Raw genomic sequence first — 14,311 nt, forward strand, 5'->3', positions numbered from 1 at the left:
TCCAATAAGGAAACAGTGTTTTCTTAAGTGTGTGGAACAGAGTGTGGGCTTGGGGAAGGGGAAGCGTGGGGCCTTGGAGTTTATGAGACCAGCAGGCGTTCTAGATTGGTTCTGCAGCAAAGTCCGATGACTTCCCCTCTGGGCCTCAGCCTTTTTGCATTCAGACAAAAGAGCTGAACAAAATGATTTCTCAGAACATGTTCAGCTCCCGGAGTGGGAACAAAATAGGTCCCGGTGAGGTCCCTGTGGTTTGTATTTGCAATAGGCATCATTTGGGAGTCCCCACAAATGTCCCCTCAGCTGTCAGGTTTCAGGCCCCAGAGTCTGAACCTACTGGGCCATCTCTCAACAACCAGTGCCGAGAACCACTGGAGAATGACAGCCTAGCGAGCGGGGCTCCTCCAGGGCCCAAGGCTCCGGCTCGGGGAGAGAGCGAGAAGGGAGAGGCGTTGGCACGGGGTGGGCCAGGGCTGCCTGTGACAGCCGGGAATGCCTGGGGGGTTCTGAGGTTGGAGCTAGAGGCCAAAGCAAATGAGGTGGGGGTTGTCCTCACAAAGAAAGGCTTTAATGCCCCCCAGGCAACTTCAGCAGAACTCCGGAGCAGAGAGTGAAACTGAGACCTAGAGCTTCTAATAGTCTGGATGCCAAGTTTCGAAGGGCTGGCTCCGGGAATGAATCTGAAGTGCTCGTTGGGGCCGAGGGGTGGGCCACTGTGTCGGTATCAGAGACCCTCGGGTCTGCCAGGGGGCTGCAGAAGGTCCCATCCGGCGTCACAGCTGAACAAAGCGTATGTAAACATTATCGTAGAATTCTTTGTGCCCAGGTCGGCTCTTCCAGTGGCCTGTCCCATGTGTGTTCATATAAACATACAGGACTCACTGAGAAGCAGTGTAAGGTCGAGATGACCGGCGGATTTCATTTTTCAATTTCTTAGTCGCTTTTGTGACGTGGGAGGGGCCTGGGGAGGAGGTTAAGGTTTAGATCTTATAAGGCAAAGCCCTATCCAAATATAATTCCTTTGAGTCAGCAGCTGCTCCCCAGCAAAGGACTCAAGCAAGGTTAACTGACCAGGAGGCTCAGAGAGGCCCCTTTCAGGGGGGCCGCTGACAGCTTACGTCCAGGTGATGTCCTGGCCTGTGGCGGGTGGGGGGAGGGGAGGGAGGTTGCTTACTGGAGAGAGAAGACGGAGACCTACCTGGCACAAAGCCCCACACACCCCCAAGGCTCCAGGAACCCTCACGGCCACCCCATCATGCATAGGGGACCGAAGACTCCCACGGGCCAATTCTGGGGAGGTCCCTGACTTCAGGATGGGTTCTGGTGAGCCCAGCCAGGGGTGTGCCCAGCCTGTGCCTCCAAGTGAGAACACAGCCAGCCCCAGGTCCGCGAGTAGGCTGCTTAGAAGTTAGCTTTGGCCTGCTAACGGAGAGCTGCGAGGAGCAGAATCCACACCCCCTGAAGAAACCCTCTGTTATTACTTCTGGCACCTTCCTGTTTTTCTCTTAGCCCACTGCTCGAAGGGGGTGCTGAGGCCTGCCAGCAGAGTGGGGTGAGGGGAAGACCCTGACTTGTCCCAGCGGTAAAACCTGGACGGCAAATGCGGGTCTAGCGAAACGCAGAGACAGTCTTTTCCAGGCTTGTGGGATTGTTCAAAGGCCAGAGAAGAAGACCCCTACTCATTGTCATTTATTTATTCAGCAAAAAACTGTACGATGGAATTCCTTTCCTCTATATACATATGCACACAGACATTAACGCGGTATGTATACTTCTTATGTACAAAATATTCGTAAGGTAGTGGGGGGGAGAGGAAGAGGGAGAGGGAGAGACAGAGACAGAGACAGAGACAGAGACAGAGAGACAAAGAGACAGAGAGACAGAGAGACAGAGAGAATGGGAGAGTAGGCACGCTACCCACTCTACCCAGATCTGGGCAGAGACAGGGGGCATGGAATGGTAACTTCCGGTCAGCCTTTTCAGCTAACCACTGATTTCAGAAAATGACCTGCCCATGGTGTTTGGGGGTTAGGAAGAGGAGGTGCGGAGAGGCGCCAGGAAAGACCCCAGGCACCGGGCCGGGCCGCTGGCGCCCCTTCCCCACCGCGGAGCCAACTGCCAGTTTCCCCAGCAGCCGGCAGGGGGCAGTGCACCTTGCCTTTTCCGGACCTCCGGGGCGCTCTCCCGCAGCTCCGGGAGAAAAAAAACCGCGACGCGCAGCCAGCAGCTTCTAGGAAAGGCCCAGCCTTTGAGCTCGGCACGTAGTAGGTGTTCAAGGCACGTCTAGAAGCCGAAATGGGCTTTACTAGGTAGATTTATGTGCATTCGATAGCTAAAATAGGGCGGAGAAGAGAAGGGGCGTGCAGGCCCCTGCCAGAACCTTCCATCTTAGAGGCCCTTTCCAACAGCGTGTGTACCCACTACGTGCCAGGTGCGGTGGTGACGGCTGAACAACCACGATCCCAGCTTATCTCGTTTTCTCTGCGGTAGGGTGCCGGCCTCCCTACCGCCCGCACACACGCACACAGCCGCAGAGCGAGAGTGGGCGCTAGCTGTCTCCCTGGGGAACCATCTCCGCACAAATCCGCGGGGCGTGGGGACCCGCGAGGGGGATGAGCCAGAAGCGGCACGGGATCCCCGGAGGCGGCCACGTGTAAGGCAGTGGATGCCTGATGCGGCGACCTGGTGAAGAGGCCACTGCCCTCAGGGTCAAGGCTGTCTCCCTTTTGCGCGAGACGCAGTGACTCAGCCCCATCCACTCGCACACTTCTGGGCGCGCACGTGTCGGCTCGTGGAGCGCCCCAAGCTCGGCGTGTGGTAGGCGCTGTCGGGGAACCTTGGGTGGGAGGGAGGAGAGGCTCAGGGTTTCAGACAAGGAACAGAGCCCAGACGTTCTGGAGACCCTGCCGCAGGGTTAGGCGAAGGCGTCCTGGGGTGTAGCTGTACCAAGCCCGGGCGTAGCCTCAACCCCCACCTCAAGTTCAGTAGCGCTTCCTCCCTCAAGGTCACGCCCCAACACCCTAACGCTTAGTGAAAGGAGCCGAAAGTTGCGCCACTGCCCCAGTTCTGAACAGAGCTGTAGCCCCGAGCCCGGCGCTCTGCCCCACTGTCACCGTCGCCCGCCCCCTTGCGCTCTCCGAGGCAGCGGCTCCTGCCCGGAGCAGGTCACATACCCGGGAGACGCAGACAAGTCGCCAACTTTTGTCCGATTATTTCGCGGCAGCGGTAGAGCCTAATGGGGTTGGGGCGGACTCAAGAGTTTCGAGTTGCGCCAGCGCCACCCTCGCCACGCTTCGCTTCGCCCAGCCCAGTCCCCCACTGTCCACCACGCCACGTCCAGCTGCCCTGTCCCGGGGGCCAACTTCTCCACCATATCCGGAAAACGCGGGCCGCCGGCGTTCTCGGGCGCGGTGGTCACCTCCTGGGTCTGCGCCTGCTCGCAGCGGATTTGAACGCTGGAGCCGGATAACGTCCCGCGGCCCCAGGACCAGATCACCCGCGGCCTCCGCGACCCCGGCTCGGCTCCAACGCGCCCGAGCCCCGCCGCTGGTGGGGTCACCTCCCACCCGTGGGGTCCCGCCGGCAGCTCCGCCCTCCCGCGGCCCCGACACGGGAGATTCCAGCCCGCTCTGGGTGCAATGTCACTGGGGCCGCCCCAGAGACCGCTGCCCGGAACCCGTCGTGGGCTCCCCCTCTGAGCTCCTGGCAGCGCTTCCAGTAAGGGCTGAAGACTTCTGAACCCACGCCTCCTCCCGACCTCCCTCCTCTCCCAAACGCCCCGGCGGCCCGGGGCCGGGGAGGGGGTCGCCCTACGCCGGCCTTCCTCCCAGCGCCTAGGGTCTTCGGTCCCACGTCCACTGTCACACCCTCCGGGGCGCGTCCCCACCACCTCTGTTCCGGGGTGGAGGCTATCCCCCCTCCACTCGGAGAACACCCACGAAACTGCTGAGCCCCAACTCCGCGGACGCAGCCCCCGCGCGCCCCGGCGGCGGGCGGCTCCGCGCGCTCACTCACCGCGGCCGGGGACACGCCGGAGTTTCTGGAGATCTGGGGGTGAGGGGGTTGGGAGAGCGTCCCGAACACTCGCCCCCTCCCAGCTCACATCGCCCCGTCCTGCTCTCTCCTCCTCTTCCTCCTCCCTCCGGTCTTTGTCTTTGCAAAGTGTCGAAACTGTCTGGCATAGTGGAGCTCCGCCGGCGGAGGCTGGAGCCGGGGAAGCGGGGAGGCGGGGTGAGGCTGGGAGCGGTCTCTGGAACACCTTCCCCGGGGTGTAACGGGAGGGGCTGGCGGCCGGGGCTGGGGCGCGGAGCCCGGGCCGGAGCGGGGCGGGCGCCGGGGCCGCACGGCCCTCCCCTTCCTCCGCCCAGCGCCCGCCCCCCGGGCCCGCGCCGCGCCTCCCCCGCCCGCGCCCTCCCGCCTGGGCCCGGCTCGGCTCGGCTTTCCCCCGGCTCGGGGCTTCCTGCGAGCCGAATATAGCTCTCCGGAGCCACGTGGACTGCAGCCGGCTGCGCCGAGGCCCCGCCGGCAAGACGCCGGAGGCTGCGCGGGGACCGGATCGCCGCCCGGAGAGGGGCGCTGCGGGGACAGCCCCGCGACACCTCGCGCCGAGGACCCCCGCCCGCAAGCCGACAAGGCTAGGAAAGAGCGTCCAGGTGGCTCAGGGCCTCGCGGGCTCGGCCCCGGGGGAGGAGGTGACGGGAGCCCACCGCGAGGCCGTGGCGGCGCCCCGAAGAGCCCCAGTCGGGGCGCCGCAGCGAGAAGGGGCCGATCCCCCTGCTGGCGACTGTGCTGAGTCGCCGGCTTGCTCTAGGGCGCGGGGCTTGAGGTGGGATTTAAGGAGGGGGAGGGGAGAAGCGCGGCAGGGCTGGGGCGCTCGCGAGGCCCAGCTGGGCCCAGTTCCGAGCCACAGAGCGGCCGTGGCCGCGGCCGCGCGGCTCCCGCCCCCGGCCGCCCGCCCGCCCGCCCGCCCAACACTGTTTCTTCTTCCCAGATGCGGAGGCTGCTGCGCTGTTCCGAGCAGGGTGAGCACTAGGCAGGGGGACCCCCTGGTAGTGGCTGGACCCCAGGCGGCCTGGGCCTGGGGCCTCTGGGACCAGAACCCTTTGGGGGTCAGGTTTCTGGGAGTTTTACCCTTCCTCCTTTATAGAGAAGTCGGGAAGTTGGAGACATCTTGCTCTGGCGGGAGGCCAGACTTAAAGGCCAACCGCCGGACACAAGATTTAAGAGGCATTACAAAAATTCTGGTTGTACTGGTCTTATCCCCTTAATGGACTTTAGATCTTTCGCAGCTTTTCTGAGAAATGCTAACAGGAAAGAGGCACAGCTCGGCCTAAGGGTCAGTTAACTCTTCCAGCTTCCATTGTTCCAGTGAAGAGGTCAGCCTATTGCAATAGAGGGGGAGAGAGCTTTCTCGCCCATCATTCATGAGAGAGATGATGAAGTATGGGGCTTCAGACCAGGGCCAGCTGCATCAGACCTCTTGGTTCAAATACTGCGGGGTTCAAATACACGGGGTGTGGGGTCTTAGGCTGGTTACAGAATCCCCAAGCTTACTTAGCTCTGCGCTTAAGTTTCTTCCATCTGTGAAAACAGCCTAATTAACTGTCCATTCCCTAAGGTCATTGTGACGCTTAAACGAATTCATACCCGGCGAACTCTTAAAACTGTGCCTAGCATATTGTAAGTGCTCAGTAAATGTGAGCTGTGTCATGGTGGACTTCTCTGGTGCTGGGTCCCTCCCCACAGCATGCAGATAGCCCACCCTCAAAGATGGGATGGAGGTGCTGGGGAACACTTCTTGGCCTTTGGGGAGAAAAGGAGAGATATGTAGAGAAGAGAGAAGTGGAAGAGGAACACATTTAAAAAGGGGGAGAGGGGAGGACAAGAGTCAGGGGGGAAAAATTAAAGTTAAAACAAAACGACGAAACCAAAAGCGTGTGGATCTATCAGTATTCTTCGAGGAGCCTGCCAAGCTGCATTAGGAGCTCGGGACCTGGCTAAGTGTGCCAGGAGTTTGAGAGAGAAATTTGGGGTGTTTCATAGCCGTGTTGGTTTTTTGTTTAGATTCTAGAGAAAGGAGCAAACCCCTTGGGTCCCTGGTAGCATCTTTGAGGGAGGGTGGCATCCCCTAAAATGTTTTCACGCACCGGAGGAGGAGAGCAGAGAAGTTTTGTAGGAGCATCGGCCGTTCTGTCCAGAGGCAGCATCTGCCAGCCTCTCCTAACTTGGACCTCTCAGACTCCGTACCTGGACCCGTGGCTCAGGGCATCATCCAGCTCTGAGTCATCTGAAAATAAGAGCGGTCATTCTGCTGACCTCACAGGGACAACCGCCTGCGACGCCCTCTTGATTCGTGTGATTATACAGCTGGTGGCTTTTGCCTTCTGATTTGACTCAGTTTGCTGTGGACAGGGAATGTCTTGTTTTGTTCCTTGCTGATGGCAGCACCCAGCCTGTTACCTGGTAGATGCTCAATAAAGATTTCCTGAATGAATTAGTAAAGAAGTGTTGTTTATTGCAAGGATCAAATGGTACAATGTGCGGGAAAGCACTTTGAAAAATAGAGACTGCTATAGTAATATAAGACTATACTATCCTAGTAGAGTCTGAAGAGAGAGTCACATGGGGCAAGCGGCCCGGGTCATCCACTCATCTGCTTTGCAACCAGGAGCCAAAGTTAGCTCTCAGCTTCAGCCCTGGGTTCTTGGCAGTTCCCCTAGATGACTCCACAGTGAGATGGAAATTCCCTATTAAATGACTCTGTGGCGATACACGAATAAATCATCACGGTGTCTGTGTAAAAAGATGTACACCAGACACGCCTTTTCCCAGATATCTGATGGGCTTTTTCTCGCCCACTTCCTTTCAGTTACAACGTATGTCTTACGAGGTAGCAGAGACGGCCTCCTCCTCCCTCCCTTTTTTCCTGGAGTTGTGACATCCCATGAAAGCAGCACTCTGATGCCCCGGACCGTTTTCAGGAGCCCAGATCCTGGGCTATGTGTCAGGGACGTGAGTGCGACCATTCCTCCTTGTCACCCTGTGCCCCAACATATGCTGCTGGAGGACAACTGATAATAGTCATAACTGGGGGGTGCCTGCACAGTGGGTCCCCCAGGGAGCCCTGACATTGATTTAATGCTCATCTTCCTCCCACCCCCACCCTACCATGTTTTCAGAGCAACAGCGAAGCACTCAGGAATAATGGTTAAGGAAATCGATCTCATCCTGCCCCATGCCTTCTTGGCACATCAGAGTGGAAAGATCCTAATGGGTTCTGATGCCATCTGGGTGATCATGCAGAAAAGCGAAGGGCTGCCTTGCTTGTCAACGGTGCGTTCGAAGCTGCCGGGCACGTGCTGTTTCGCTTAGGGCTCTTGGGGCTTGGGCAACTGGCCCAACTTTCCTTATGTAACAAGAGGTAATACTGGGATGTACAGACTAAAGCAGAAAGAGGGAGCCAGAAAGAGAAAAGCAGCCCGTCTCCCTGGCTCTCCCCTTCCCTCCCCTCTCTGCTCTGTTCTCCCTCGGGGCATGGGCTTCCTCAGCCCCGTCCTGGAGGCAGCCTTAATAGCTGTCCGTCCTGGAGGCAGCCTTAACAGCTGTCCGTGTGTCTGTGGCCCCAGCCCCTCTGCATCTCAGCGATCCTTCCGGCTTTGCTTCCCGCCATTCATCCACTGCGGGTTTCAGTTCATCTGGGAGAGGACTCTGGAGGGCAGGCCTCCCTGAGTCATGGGCTGACAACCCAGCTGTGATGGGCCACCCCGAGTGCAAACCCGTGGCAGGAAAGCCGTACAGGAGATTTTGCATTGCAGAGAATGTAGGACACGTAACCCCTAAGCCCCCTTCCAGCGAGGAGAATCCTGGGGGCATCTGAGTCAGCAGAACCATTAAGGAGAACCATATACTCTCCAGGACTCGCTGTATTAGATCCGACAGCCGTTCTAGCCAGCTGATCAGCCTTGGTCAATCATGACTACCCTAATCTCCTTGCCAGAATTTGGCTCAGGAATGAGTAGACTTGATCCCCATTTAGATCAACAAGATAAAGAGAGAAATATACTTGGGTCTTTTGGAAGGAAGATCTTAAGAGTAAGCCCTGGGGAGCTTCTCTTTATTTCCAGCTGCACATGACCCAGAAAGTCATTTACTTATTTTTCCACCCTCCCACCTTACCCGACTTTGACACAGATCAGCTTGTTTTCTGTGGATCTGTTTTCTGTTTTGTTTGGGTTTGTTTATGCTTTTGTCTTGTTTTGTTTTAGATTCTATATATAAGTGAAATCATATGGTATTTGTCTTTCTCTGACTTATTTCACGTAGCTAATACTCTCCAAGTCCATCTATGTTGTTATAAATGGCAAGATTTATTCTTCTCTACCGTTGATATTATGCCATTGTATACATACCCCGCCTCTTCTCTATCCATTCATCCATCAATGGACACCTAGGTTGCTGCCATATCTTGGCTGTTACCAGTAATGCTTCAGTGAACATAAGGGTGCGTATATCTTTTCAATTTACTGTTTTTGTTTTCTTTGGCTAAATACCCAGAAGTGGGACTGACTAAGCTCAAAAATTCTGGTTAAAATCATGTTGTCATGTCCTTGAAATCAACGTAGCAGCGCCTGCTGTTCTGGGCTGCAAGACCCATAAAAGACCATGGCTCCCAAACATCCTCGTCACAAGGGCCTGTCTTCCTAGATGTGTTAGCTTACCAGCGCTGCGGTACGGTAGCAAATTGCCACAAACTGGGGGGCCAAAACCAGCAAAAATGAGGAACGTGAGAAAATATAGGAGACAAAGCCACAAAATAATATTTAAATAGTGTTCTGCCATGCCTCTCATACCTGTGTTCCGTACCCATCATCAGCCTTTCTGGAAAACACAGGCGCGCGCGCGCACACACACACACACACACACACACTCTGTGGAGGCAGCAGCCACTGTCGATGGCAAGACCAGCACGAGAACGATGGGGTTAAAAGACAGCAAAACCTTTGCTCCTGAAAGCATCGCTGAGTGGTAGAGTCAAGGGCAGCAGCATCTTAGCTGGGTCTCTTGCTTTGAGAGAGAAAATGTGCAACAGTCCGGCCCTTTTGCTTTAAGGTGCCATAGTGAGTTTTTTTGATACTCGCAAACCCAGGTGTGCCTGTGTGGCTGGCTACCATCTCCAAAATAGGGCACCTCTCAGGGAGGATAAGGAGAAGAGTACCATCTTCCCATCTCCCTTTTCAGTGTTTTGGGGGACATTCAGTTGCAGCTGGTTCTAGTTACCGATGCTGCTTAACAAACCATCCTCCCAAAGCAGGCATTGCATTATGATCATGGGTTCCGGGGGTCAGGAATTCAGATGGAACCCAACAGGGAGGGCTTGTCTCTGCCCCACCATGTCTGGGAAGACTCGGAGCAGAGGGGAACTCGAATGGCTGAGAACTGGGGTCACACGAGGCTCCCTCATACATCGGGGCTTGGGGATGGGTTGGCTTGAAGACTGGCCTCTCAGCATGTCTTGTCCATCAGTGCACGGCCACGTGGCTTGGGCTCTCTCAAAACCTGGAGGCCGGGGTCTGAGAGGGAGCGTCCCAGGAGAACCGGGTAGGAGTGTGTGCCTTTTATGACTCAGCTTCCCAAATTCATCGTGCTCTAGTCATGAGCCTGCCCAGACACCAGGATGGGGACCCGGATGCCACCTCTTGATGGGAGGAGTGTGCAGCCCTGGTTTGCAAAGCGGCAAGGCTACCAGCAGTTGCATTTTTCAGGACTGGTTTGCGTGAGGAGATCCACAGGCAACAGGTGGTGGTGGAGACCTGGTGTGAGATGACCTGTTGGTGTCGTGCAAAACAAAAAGAGGGACCAGGACGGAGCCCTGAGGTCATGGTGATTGTCCGTATATGTTTATGGAATGAATAATTCATTCAAGAATATGACTGTGGATAAGCCCTCAGGTCTGCAGTTCTTCAGGCTGGTCCCAAGCAGGACAATGACCACAGCTGAATGGTTACCTCCTGGAGCCGGAGGGGGAACCTTTAGAGTCTGCTCCGGAGGGGGTACCTTTAGCGTCCACTTCTCAAACTTTGGGGAGCACAAGGCTAACTCTGGGAGGCTTATTCTAAATGTAAACTCCTAGGCGCCACTCCTAGAGATCGGAATTCAATAGACTTGCAGTGGGGCCCAGGAATCTGCCTTTTTAAACAACTTCCTTCTGTACTGTGGCTACAGGGGCGGGGTGGACGGTAGAGTACTCAGCCACTTAGCCGTAAATCCCAATGGGGCCGTGGACAGAGTCTTTGGTAAGATGTCCTGGCTCCCAATCCTGGCTCTGCTACTTCGTAGCCACCTGCCATCTGACAGTTTTCTTCTGACACCAATTTTCTTGTCTGTACAGGTAGGACGTGGAGGTGGAGTTATAGCAATGTTTTCACACCGTGTGCTATGGGGCCCGACGGAGTTCCGCATCGGGTACCCATCTGCCCTACCCCGTTCAGCAAATATTCAGTGAACATTGGCTCTGTCCTGGGCCCTGGGCCGGATACTGCAGATTCAATGATTAATTATCATCATGAAAGGTACTCGAAAGAGAAACACAAGAAGGGACCAGAGAGGGAACTGACAAAGATGGCTGAAATTGTCGTGTGTGGCTGCCATTCGGAAAAACTGTTTCTGGGGTTGAAACCACTGACTTAGGGGATCTCTAAGGGTCCTTGAAACCGGAAACCTTTTGTTCTATGATGTTTTTCAATGATTTTACTTCTGAGTACATCAAAACAGGTAGAATGCAATAACTGGATTTGAAGTCTGTCCGAGATCCAAAGGTTAACACCTTTATTCTTGAAAAGAAATTGTGAGGCTCTTTAGGGATAAAAAAAAAAAAGTGTTGTAAATCATGGTTTTATGGCATTTAAAAACTAGCACCTTAATCTGAGAAAGTGAGTAAAAAGAACAGGGCTGAACCGCAGCACTGCTTGCTGGAGGAGACACATGAGCACAGAGGCGTAAGGCAGGGCTCTGGATTCTGGGGTGTGGGGGTGCTGGAGCACCTGTCAGATGATGGACACTTTCTGAGCCTTCCAGTTTTCATCTGCAAAATAGGCATATGGTACCTGCCTCTCAGAGTCATTTTAAGGAGAAAGATTGCATATAAAAAAATGACTAGCTCAATGCCAGGTAGATAATCAGAAGGCATTCAATAAATGGCAGCCATTATTAATTTAAGTATCTCTCGTATGCGTATTATACTTGTCGACATTCCCGCAAATGTTTTATAACTGAGAATGGAGAGTTACTCGGTTTGGGAGTTGCCAAATAGCAGGGCTCTGTGAAACCGGGGACCTCTCTTTGGCGAAGGAAGCCTCATAATTCTCTTTTTTATAAACTACATGCGCATAGTGGTGGCCTTAAAAATTTGACTTTACTTTCCCCTCTTCCTCCAAAGCAGGGCAGGTTATCTTCTTCCCAGTCGAAACCAAGCCCAAATATCTAAAATTGGGATACGCGTTCCACGTTTAAAAAGATGGCATCCATCTATGTCGTCGAGAAATAAAAAGAGGCTCTGAAATAATTTCTCTGTATCTTTTGTAGTTTAATAGGTTAGCTTTCTTTGAGACTAAACCTGCAAACATCTTTTTTTTTCCTCTCTCTCTCTCTCTCTTTTGGTAGTTAGAACACAACAGAGCATGCGTGTGTGGGGGAATAACTCTGTCACTCAGTGGTTCATGGAGCTGCAGGTATGAACTTGGGCAAAACATTTAGCTTCAGCTTACTTAGGTCTAAAATGGGATAATGATCAAAGCAACCCTCTACGACTGTTGGGAAAGTTAGATAAGGTGATTATTAAATGGGCCGTGTGCACAGTAAGTGCACAGTAAGTTAGCTATTGCTATTTTTATGTGTATTGATTTGCTAAATATTTTGGCGTTGACATATTTTGAATAGCAAACCCATAAAATATAAATCAACGTCAACTTCTTGCATTTAGAGCTGCGTTTAAAGATTCTGTAGGCAGCTCAATCTTCCTTGGGGTTATGTTGGGAGCAATGGCTCCAGTTTTAAGAGATGTGACATCGGCTACTAATTTGAGGTGTCGATTTGGTAAAATCATTGAAGTCAGCTCAGGTGACAGTTTCGTAGCAGTCAGTATGAGGTTTGGCTGCTGAAAACCCAAAATAACAGTAATCAGACAGAAGTTAATCTTCCGTTTTACAAGTCCTGGTGGAGCAGGCTGCTGTGGCATCCTACAGTGTCAGGGACCCCGGCTTCATCCACCTTGCAGCTCCACAATAATGCACACCATCCGCCCCCATACTTACTTCCTAGTCCAAGGTGGCTGCTCCAGCTCCGGCCATCGAATCTTTATTCCAGGCATTCAGAAGGAGGTAGAGTATGCCCTTTACCTTCAAGGACATCTCTTACACATTGCCCACACCACTTGTGCTTACGTCTCACCCCCCAGGCCACTCCCAGCTGCCTAGCTGTAAGAGAAATTGGTCAGTATAGTCTTCATGCGGGGAACTCGCACTAAGAGAAATGGATATTTGGGGACAATTAGCAGTCTGTGCTGCAAGGTTAAAAGGGGTTAGATCGCTCAACTTAGATCCGGGGCAAGAGTGTAGAAACTAATCCGACGTGCAAAATGTGGACTTGGAGTTGCCATAGTAACTAGAAAAAAGAATGAACATGCCATAAGTTTAGGATGGTAGTTGTTTGTTGTTCCAAATTAAATGTTACGTGGAATCCAATGTTGGCCTTTGTTTTGAGAAATCACTCACTCCCCCCATTCGAAGATGTCTGGGGTGCCATTAGCCAAGGGGCCCCCCTCTTTCTTGGTTACAAGGTGGCAGGTGTCCCAAGCTAGGCCCATCACATATGCCTCTTTCTCAGAGAGATTGTTCTTTATTTCTTCTTCCTGGACTGCAAGGCTTGAGCTTCCTGCTTCCTGTTTTTGCAGCATCGTAATAAAAAGCACCGATTCCGAATTCAGATTCTGTATGTTCAAGTCACAGCTCTGCTTCGCTGTGTGACTTTGGGTTCATTACTTAACCTCTCGGGGTCTCATTATTCTAATCTATAAAGTCACCATCATACCAGGTCCCCTTTAGTATTGTAATAAACATTAAGTTAATACATGGAAAGCTCCTGAATAGCAACTGACATATAGTCGGTGCTCGGTATATGTTTATTATTCCTATTACCTAGTTGCTGGGCTTTCCTTTCGATTCTGTGAATGAACCCACATTTTCTCATTGAATTCCTTTCATTTTCCTTACTTTTTGACTCTGGACTACAGTATTTCTATTCTTTGCAAGCACCATTTTTCTGGCTGAAACAACCCCACTATTTAAAAAAAAAAAGATATCTTCAGTGCAGGGTGAGGGGTCCCTTGTGTCCCCTTTAACTGCTACAGCAGCTTAAGATCAGCCCTGTGAACCATGGACCACCAGGGACACAGGTGAAGACCCACTGGATGTGGTCGCGTCAAGGGCTCCTCCTGGGTCGTGCTCAGATTTCCTTCTCCAGTGGTACCTGCGGTCCTGGCCGTCAGGATCACAGCCGGACAGTAACCTCAGATGTCCAAGGGGGATCCATGATGTTCACAAGAGTCTCTTCTTGTTAAGAGAAACAAACTCATCATTTTACAATATATCCAATAAGAGTTCATTCAAGGAAGAGGAGGAAGAGCAGAAAGCCGCCACTGCCACTGTCTCCTCTGTGGGACAAAAGCGACAGCTCCGCAGCGTGGCACGCAGACCTTCCCGACCGTCCTCGGCTGGCTCTCCATCCCAAATCCTTCTCCTCCTTCTCTCTTCTCTTCGCATTTTACGTTCTGTAACTTCCAGGCTCCTGCTTCATCCTGTTTATTCCACGCTCTCTCCCGCCTCCATGTTTTTGTGCATTTCCTTCCCTCTTGTCATAGTGTCCGGCTGGCACTGACCGTTCACCTTCAAGCCTCAGCTCACACCGTGTCCTCCCAGAAACAGTCCCTGACTTGGCCAGGCATGCTGTTGACTCGCTTCCCCTCCTGCCCGTCGCATCTTATAAATAGCCCCATTTTTGCACTCATCAGATGTGACCTCCTTGCAGGCTGAGTGTGTGTCTTTCCATCACTTTTCTGTCCACTGCCAGCCGAGTCCCTGACCTAGAGCTGGCAATTCTGACTATTTATTGAACGTGGTCTTCCCCAGACCACACGCTATCCTTCTCTGCTGTACTTTCCCTCCCTGGGCTGTTGGAGGAAGGACTGGTTCAGTCTCTGCACCTCCTCTAAAATGATGCTCTGCAAAGGCAGAAACTGTCTTCCTTGGTTCCTGCTGGAACT

General features: G+C 53.4%; 1 protein-coding gene across 1 annotated transcript in view; it reads right to left on the minus strand.

Moving 5' to 3' along the window:
- Nucleotides 1-4,319, minus strand: part of ST3GAL1 (ST3 beta-galactoside alpha-2,3-sialyltransferase 1) — a 64,757-nt gene extending 60,438 nt beyond the window's left edge. Inside the window, exon 1 of the mRNA XM_039845896.1 lies at nucleotides 4,012-4,319. The gene's annotated coding sequence lies outside the window, so the exon portion shown is untranslated. The remainder of the gene's footprint in view (nucleotides 1-4,011) is intronic.
- Nucleotides 4,320-14,311: the final 9,992 nt, after the last annotated feature.

The sequence above is a fragment of the Pteropus medius genome, unplaced genomic scaffold, assembly GCF_902729225.1.
Source record: "Pteropus medius unplaced genomic scaffold, Ma_sr-lr_union100, whole genome shotgun sequence".
In the NCBI taxonomy this organism is placed as follows: domain Eukaryota; kingdom Metazoa; phylum Chordata; class Mammalia; order Chiroptera; family Pteropodidae; genus Pteropus; species Pteropus medius.